General features: G+C 41.0%; 1 protein-coding gene across 1 annotated transcript in view; it reads left to right on the top strand.

Moving 5' to 3' along the window:
- Window positions 1–8,931, top strand: part of LOC109922743 (interleukin-20 receptor subunit alpha-like) — a 48,905-nt gene that overhangs the window by 15,523 nt on the left and 24,451 nt on the right. The window lies entirely within an intron of this gene.

Raw genomic sequence — 8,931 nt, 5'->3', positions numbered from 1 at the left:
GAAGAACAGGTTAGGGAGGCAGGACGACCTGTTCTTCCTCCCACCTATCCCCTCCTCCCACCTCAAGCCGCACCTCCATCTCCTACCGACCAACCTCATCCCGCCCCCTTGACCTGTCCGTCCTCCCTGGACTGACCTATCCCCTTCCTAACTCCCTACCTACACTCACCTTTACTGGCTCCATCCCCGCCTGTTCGACCTGTTTGTTTCCTCTCCACCTATCCTCTCCTCTATCCCTCTTCTATCCGCCTCCCACTCTCTCCCTATTTATTTCAAAACCCCCTTCCCCTCCTCCTTTTCTGATGAAGGGTCTAGGCCCGAAACGTCAGCCTCTCTGCTCCTATGATGCTGCTTGGCCTGCTGTGTTCATCCAGCCCTGCACTCTGTAGACAGCAAAGTTTGGAGACAGCTTAGTTTTTGGAAGGTGAAAGGGAACGCCAGGCAGGACAGTGTAAAATGCAGGAAATCAATAAATGTTATATTTAATATAATTTTAAACATTTAACAATAATTACAATCTCACCTGTGTCTGCCTTCAATGAACCCAGATTCCCTATAATTACACTTGCTCAGTATATTTATTTAGACTTTACTTCATAGCTTTGCAATATTTTACTAGATTCCCTTTTTGTTCCTCTTAATACATTTCTATTAACTGTTACTCCCATTTGTGTCAGTTTTTCTTTTAATGTGATACAGTATTGTGAGAAAATTTGGATCCTGTATCTAAGGAATGTTGTCCTGGCCTGGGAGTCCAGAAGAGGTTTACTCAAATGGTCCCAGGGATGAAGGACTTGTCATATGAGGAGCGGTTGAGGATTCTAGGTCTGTACTCAATGGAATTTAGAAGGATGCGGGGAAGTCTCATTGAAACTTACGGAATACTGAGAGGCCTGGATAGGGTCGTTGTGGAGAAGATGTTTCTACTAGTAGTAGAGACTAGGATCAGAGGGCACAGTTTCAAAGTAACAGGAATACCCTTTAGATCTGAGATGAGGAGGAATTTATTCAACCAAATGATAGCTAATTTGGGGAATTCATTGCCATAGCTGGCTATGGAGGCCAAGCCATTGAGTGTATTTAAGACTGAGATAGATAGGTTCTTGATTGGGAAGGGATCAAGTGTTGTGTTGAGAAGGTAGGAGAATGGGGTTGAGAAACATATCAGCTATGCTCGAATGATGGAGCAGAATCAATGGGCCGAATTGGCCTCACTTATTTTATTGCTCATGTTGTATTCAGGACTTATTTTGAACAACTCTCCCCACTCAGCCATCAGTTGTCATGATGTTTATTTTATAATTTTGTTGTAACACACTTTCTGCTTCTGATGGTCTGTACATTTCTACATTAGGCATTTAATATGCTCTCCTTTTTCATGGTCCCTATCTTATTTTTCTCAGCTAATTTATTTTTACTGCCTATTACCTTTTATGTACCAGGTTATTCTTTAAAATATCTTTGTCACATTCTTGTAAGATAACTATTGTTCTAATCTGTTATTTCCCTTATCTTTGCATTTCTATAATTTGAATGCATAACCTCCACCTCAACCTTATTGAGTTAAAGTCCTTACCATAAGCAAATTTCACCTTTTCAGAGTATCTAATTGAATAATCAGCCATTGAGTCATAGTCTCATAGAGATGTACAGCACAGAAACAGATCCTTCGGTCCAACTCGTCCATGTCGACAAGATATCATGGATAAATCTAGTGACTCCTTTCAAGTTTCAGAACATCTTTCCTATAGCAGGGAGACCAGAATTGCACACAGTATTCCAAAAATGGCCTAACCAATGTCCTGTACAGCCTCAACATAACCTCCCAACTCCTATACTCAATGCACTGATCAACAAAAGCTAGCGTATCAAACACCTTCTTCACTATCCTATCTACCTGCAACTCCACTTTCAAGGAACTATGAACTTGCACTCCAAGGTCTCTTTGTTCAATAACACTCCCCAGGACCTTACCATTAAGTGTATAAGTCCTGCCCTGATTTGCCGTTCCAAATGCAGCACCTCACGTTTATCTAAATTAAACTCCATCTGACACTCCTCGGCCCATTGGCCCATATGATGAAGATCCAGTTGTACTGTGATGTAACCTTCTTTGCTGTCCACTACACCTCCAATTTTTGTGTCGTCTATAAACTTACTAATCATACCTCCTGTGTTCACATCCCAAATCATTTATATAGATGATGAAAAGCAGTCGACCCAGCACCAATTCTTGTGGCACACCACTGGTCACAGGCCTCCCGTGTGAAAAGCAACTCTCCACCACCACCGTCTGTCTTCTACCTTTGAGCCAGTTCTGTATCCAAATGGCTAGTTCTCCCTGTATTCCATCTGATCTAACCTTAGCATGATCTAATTTAGCCATGATCATATTGAATGGTGAAGTAGGCTTAAAGGTCCAAAGGGCCTACTCCTGCTCCTTTACTTAATGTTACTCTATTTCGGCTCAGTCATTCAACTTAGTCTGGTTCAGGCGTGCTCATCCCAACAAAACTGCTCCTTTCAGTCGCATTGCTGGTGCGAGTTATCACCTGAAATGGAACCACTGATGTGCAACCTGACCCTTTTCTTCCCCATCAGTCTACTCTCAATCACCAGTAAAGTGATGGAAGGAGTTATCAAACAGCACTTGTTCAGCTATAACCTGCTCTCTGATGCTCAGTTTGGGTTCCGTCAGGGCCACTTATCTCCTGACCTCATTATAGCCTTGATCCAAACATGGACAAAAGAGCTGATCTCTAGAGGCGAAGAGTGACTATACTTGACATCAAGGCAGCATTTTACCAAGTATGGCATAAAGATGCCCTAACAAAACTACAGTAAATGAGAATCAGGGGAAAGTAGGGGAAAACTCACCAAAGCTCTTTTGAAAGCACTTTCCAAACTCATGACCATGACCACAAACAGTTCAAAGGTTAAGGGCAGAAACTGCATAGGGACATCACCACCTGCAAATTCCCCTCCAAGTCTTGCACTATCCTGACTTGTAACATTATTACCGTTCCTTCATTGTCACTAGGTCAAGATCCTAGAACTTCCTTTCTAACAGCACTGTGGGTGTACCTAAAGTACATGGACTGTAGAGGTTTAAGAAGGTAGCTGTTCACCACTTCCTCATGGGCAATTTAGGATTGGTAATAAATACTGGCCTAGCTAGCAATGCCACACCCCACAGGCAAATTAAGTAAAACTACATCTGGACCCAGTCAGCCTGCTGCCTAATGGTTGGCACCGTGGCTCAGTGGTTAGCACTGCTGCCTCACATTGCCAGGGACCTGGGTTTGATTCCACTCTTAGTGAGTGTCTATGTGGAGTTTGCACATCCTCGCTGTGTGTGTGGGTTTCCTCCAGGGGGTCCAGTATCCTCCCACAGTCCAAAGATGTGCAGGTTAGGTGGATTGACCATGCTAAATTGGCCTATAGTGTCCAGGAATGTGCAGGCTAGGCAGGTTAGCCATGGAAAATGCAGTATTACGGGGATAGGGGAATGGGTCTGGATGGGATGCTGTTTGGTGGGTTGGTGTGGACTCGATGGGCCGAATGGCTTGCTTCCCCCCATACTAGGGATTCTTCTATTCTATAATGTTGGGAAATTTCCTTGATAGTGAGACAGCTCCAGGAAGACTTCTCCTTGCTATTTTACCAGACCCTTACCTCCATTCCCTCTGCCCAGGAGTCAGCACAATTCATTCTGTGTATTGGAGAGTCTCAAAGATTTTAAGCTGGAATGACATTCACAAAGGCAAGAATTGATTGTTTTTATTCGAGTAATGTGCAGGGTTACCAGGAAAGGGCAGGAGTATGGCATCAAGTCACAATGTTTATTCATAGAGTCAGTGCAGACATGAAGGGCCGAATGGCCTTCTGCTGCATTGTAACAATTCTGTGATTCTGTGACCTAAAATATTTTCCACAGAATAGCTATCCAGGAAGCTTTCACTGTCCATAAGATTATACATTCTGTCATCCTGACACAGTGCCTATGCAGTTGTTACCTTTCTTATATTAATTTCTTCTTTATGTAGCACTTATCTATTTATCTTTAATCAGTGCTAATAGAATCATTTTAATATTAAATTTGACACAGTATTACTCAATTTTGTAGATTAATCTGAAAACAATTTGGTTTTTTTTGGCTTTTGCTTATCTGTGCGCCTTAAAGCCACAAATACTAATTGTTGTTCAGTAAAAGGAAGCTGATGTTGCTCAGTCTTTACCTGTTAGTTAGTCAGATAACTTTGGTGCTGAATGTATTTTAAACTGTTCTATTGCTGGAGAATTTATTTGTACATTCCAAATTACTACTCTGGTTTCAACTTTCAACAAATCTCAGTCATATGGATAGAGAACTGAAGTGTGAAGGACAACTTGTTTACATATATGCCAAACTTTTTTAATGGTGAGTTAGATGGGTGTTAAATTCCAGGTCACTGATTTGAATATAAGCAGCTTGTCTTTTCACCGACAACAGACCACCGATGGCTGCATATTTCATATAAAGGTATATGCAACAAACTGGAACGTAACACAGATCTATAGATCTTTGCTCTATTCCTCTCTCTGATGTTTTATCTCTGCATTATACTTATTCTGAAAATCAAATTTATCCTTAAAAGCAATTTTGTTTCTACTGCTATTGAACAAACACAATTGGGAATATCAAAAATAAAATAAATAGTTTTTGAATAATAGAATTAATTAGAATTATTTTTGAATTTTCTCTTCCAAACCAAATTGTTTTTGGGTTACTCTGGAATTTACTAAGCTTTGTTCAATACCAAGCCTGTCTTATAATTATGGTGCTGTTTCTGCAGCTGTAACTGCAAATAAAGATCTTTATTGCTTTAATCATTACTATTCCATATTTGACCTAGCATTTACTGTAGCATTATTTTATCCAGTAGTTACTGAAGGTAATGACATATACTGTATCAGTGACAAGTTACACCATCTACACATCAAAAATACTTCATTAAGCATAAAATACCTTAGGATGACCTGAGTTCATGAAAGATGCTATGTGAATGCAAGTTCTCATTAATGTTCATTTACTTGCTCATGAGAATGGAACAATGACTCATCTTCAGTATAGAGTCCTCGGTTGTTCAGCCCTTTTGATTAGAGCTGAAGTTAACATTACAGAATGATGTCAAACTGGTTTATCAAAAGAAACAAAAGTCAACATTGGAACCATGAATGGAATTCAAGTATAATTTGAGCAACAAAGAAATTGTACAGCAACAAAACATACGTTGAGATCAGACACTCCAAAAATGTTGCAGAACCAGCTCATAGCGACTAAATATGAGATCAATAAACACATTTTAAATGGCAATGCAGGGTTGCTGATTGCAATAATTAGCAGTGCTAGAGACGGGAGGAAATCAGCAGTCTGTTCCAAAAAGATTCTGATCTCAGTCTTATTGGGAGACCCTTCTCTGTAACTGCTATTAAATGGAGAATGGAAACATTGGCAGAGGCACCAGGAGAAGCAATGAGTTTTTGCACTTTCTCAGCTTCATTGACAATGGGAAAAATATATGCCATGGCAACTTTTTTTATTCATTCATGGGATGTGGGTGTCACAGGCTGGGCCAGCATTTACTGCCCAACCCCAGCTGTCCTTGAGAAAGTGATGGTGAGCTGCTTTCTTGAGCCATTGCAGACCTATTGGTGTAGGTAGACCCACATTGCCATTAGAGAGGGAATTCCAGGGTTTTGACCTAGTGACATGAAAGGAATGGTGATGTTTTTATTCATTCATGGGACATGAGCATCACTGGCCAACGTTTATTAGCCATCCCTAGTTGCCCAGGGGGCAGTTCAGAGTCAACCACATTGCTGTGGATCTGAAGTCACATGCAGGTCAGTCCAAGTAAGGATGACAGTTTCCTTCCCTAAAAGACATTAGTGAGACAGTTTGGTTTTTCGAACAATTGATAATGGACTCATGGCCATCATCAGACTCTTAACTCCAGATTGTTTTTTGAACTCAAATTTCATCATCTGCTGTGGTGGGATACAAACTAGAGTCTCCAGAATGTTACCTTGGTCTGTGGATTAGCAGTCTAGCGATAATACTACTAGGTCAATGCCTCCCCAATGTATTTTGAAGTCAGGACATGCAGGTGGTGGTGTTCTCATGCATTATCTGCTTTGTCCTGGATTGTGTCAATCTTCTTGAGTGTTGTTGGAGCTGCCCTCATCCAGGCAAGTGGGGACCATACCATTACACTCCTGACTTGTATCCTATAGATGGTGGACAGGCTTTGAGGAGTCAGAAGTTGAACATAGTGCAGTCATCAGCAAACATCCTCATTTCGGATTTTATGACTGAAGGAAAGTTATTGATGAAGCAGCTGAAGATGGTTGGGCATAGGACACTATCCTGAGGAACTGAAGGTCTCTTGTGATGAAGTTGTAATGTCCCTGCCTCTAAGCCAGAGCACCTGGGTTCAAGTACCACCAATTCCAGAGGTGTGTTTTAAGGTTATCTATCTTGAGGAACTTCTGCTGAGATGACTGGCCTCCAAAAACCACAATTGTTTCTGTTTGTGCCAATAATACTCCACATATAAACAGTTTTGCCCTGATTCCATGGAATCCAGTTTTCTTAGAGCTCCTTAATGTCACACCTGGTCAAATGCAGCCTTGATGTCAAGGGCTGTCACTCTCACCTCATCCCTGGAATTCAGCTGTTTTGTCCATGGAGTCATACAGCATGGAAGCAGACCCTTCAGTCCGACCAGCCCTTGCTGAACATAATCCAAAACTCAACTAGTCCACCTGCCTGTTCCTGGCCCATTTCCCTCCTGTTCATGTACTTATCCAAATGTCTTTTTAATGTTCAGGAAGTTCATTCCACACACAAAATACCCACTGTGTAAAAAATTTGCCCCTCATGTCTTTTTTAAATCTTTCTGCTCTTACTTTAAAAATGTACTGCCTAGTTTTGAAAACTCCATCCTAGGGAAAAGACAACTACCATTCACTCTATCTATAACCCTCATTATTTTATAAACTTCTATAAGGTCGTTTCGCAACCTCCTATGCTGCAGTGAAAAAAGTCCCAACCTATCCAGCCTTTCTTTATAACTGAAACTTCCCATTCCTGGCAACATCCTGGTAAATCTCTACTGAACTCTCTCCAGCTTGATAATATCCTTTCTATAACTGGGTGACCAGAACTGGACACAGTATTCCAGAAGAATTCTCACCAATGTCCTGTAAAACCTCAACATGATTTCCAACTTCTAGACTCAAAATCTGATTTTCTGAAGAAGGGTCTAGGCCCGAAACGTCAGCCTTCCTGCTCCTCTGATGCTGCTTGGCCTGCTGTGTTCATCCAGCTCTACACCTTGTTATCTCAGATTCTCCAGCATCTGCAGTTCCTACTATCACTGCAGAATGATAGGCGTTTTCAGGCAACTTGTTCCAAAATGTTATCACAGCTTCTGCAACAAATGGAACTTGAATCCAGGTTTCTTAACTTAGATGTAAAGACACCACCAGCGCAACACAAGTGCCCCTTTTTGATAAAAATATGCTTATTTTTATCATAAGAAGACTTGAGCAGAAGAGTAAAGATTCTGAATTTATAGAACCTTGGTGACATGCACCTAGTGTATTGTTTGCAGGTTTGGTCCCCTTATCTAAGGGAGAACATTCTTTCCATAGAGTGTGTACCATAAAGGATCACCAGACTGATTCCTCAGATAGTGGTACTGTCCTTTGAGAGTTGAACAAGGCTGGGCCTGAATTCTCTGGTGTCTTAAATAATGAAGAATAGTCTCATTGTAACTTACAAATTTCTTAAAGAGATAGATAGGGTGGATGCCAAAAGATTGTTTCTTCTGGTGGGTGTGGAGGGATGGTCTAGAACAAGAGGGTATAATCTTAGAATAAGGAATGGCCTGTTTAGGATTGAGATGAAGAGAGATCTTTCCACTCATAACCTTTAGAATTCTCTACCCTAGAATTCTATGGAAGCTTAATCTTGGGCATCTTCAAGCGGATATTGATAGATTTTTGGATACTAATGCAATCAAAGGATATTGGGATAGCGTAGGAATTTGGCACTGATGTAGGTGACCAGTCATGGTCTAAAATGTTGGAGCAAGCTTAAGGGCTCAATGGCCTACTCATCCTTCCCTGATCCTAAAAGTAGAGATGTTTTGCTGCAGTTGTGCAGAGTTTTGCTGAGACCATAACCAGAGGAGCATGTTAGAGTTTCTGTTTCCTTATTTCAGAATGTACTTAATTGCATTAGATGCAGTTTAGAGAAGGTTCCCTCAACTGATTCCTGTGATGGCGATGGGGATATTATCTTATGAGGAGATGTGGGGCACGTTGAGCCTGTATTCAGTGGAGCTTTGAAGAATAAGAAGTGATCTAATTAAAGCCTTGGGAGTATTGATGGTGAATGTGGAAGAACTGCAGGACGTAGTTTAAAAATAAGAGTCTCCCACTAAGAATGAAGTTGAGGAGAAATTTGTTTCCTTCATAGGTTTGTGAGCCTGTGGGACTCTCTTCCCTGGAGACTGTTGCAGGTAGGGTCATTGAATATTTTTAAGGCAGAGATAGACAAATTCTTGACTAACAAAAGAGTCAAAGGGTATCAGGGTGAAGCAAGAAAGTGGAGTTCAAGCCTCAATCAGATCACACATGTTTTATCAAATGGCAGAACAGGTTCAAGGGGCCAAAGTACCTATCTCTGCTCCTAAATTGTACATTCATACAATTAAATACAATGCATAATGATTATATCTGATAACGTGACTCCCAATATATAATAAGGAAGGGTGTTTCCTGGTGTTTGTTTTTGAATAACCATTAGCTGGCTCAGTGAGTAAGATTCCAAGACTGAGGTAGATGCTTGGAAGGTACCAGAGGAATGTTGCCGTACTCAAA

Source organism: Rhincodon typus, chromosome 5, assembly GCF_021869965.1.
Source record: "Rhincodon typus isolate 14 chromosome 5, sRhiTyp1.1, whole genome shotgun sequence".
Taxonomy (NCBI): domain Eukaryota; kingdom Metazoa; phylum Chordata; class Chondrichthyes; order Orectolobiformes; family Rhincodontidae; genus Rhincodon; species Rhincodon typus.
Note: the sequence above shows the minus strand (reverse complement) of the source record. Positions and strands in the feature narration are given on the sequence as shown.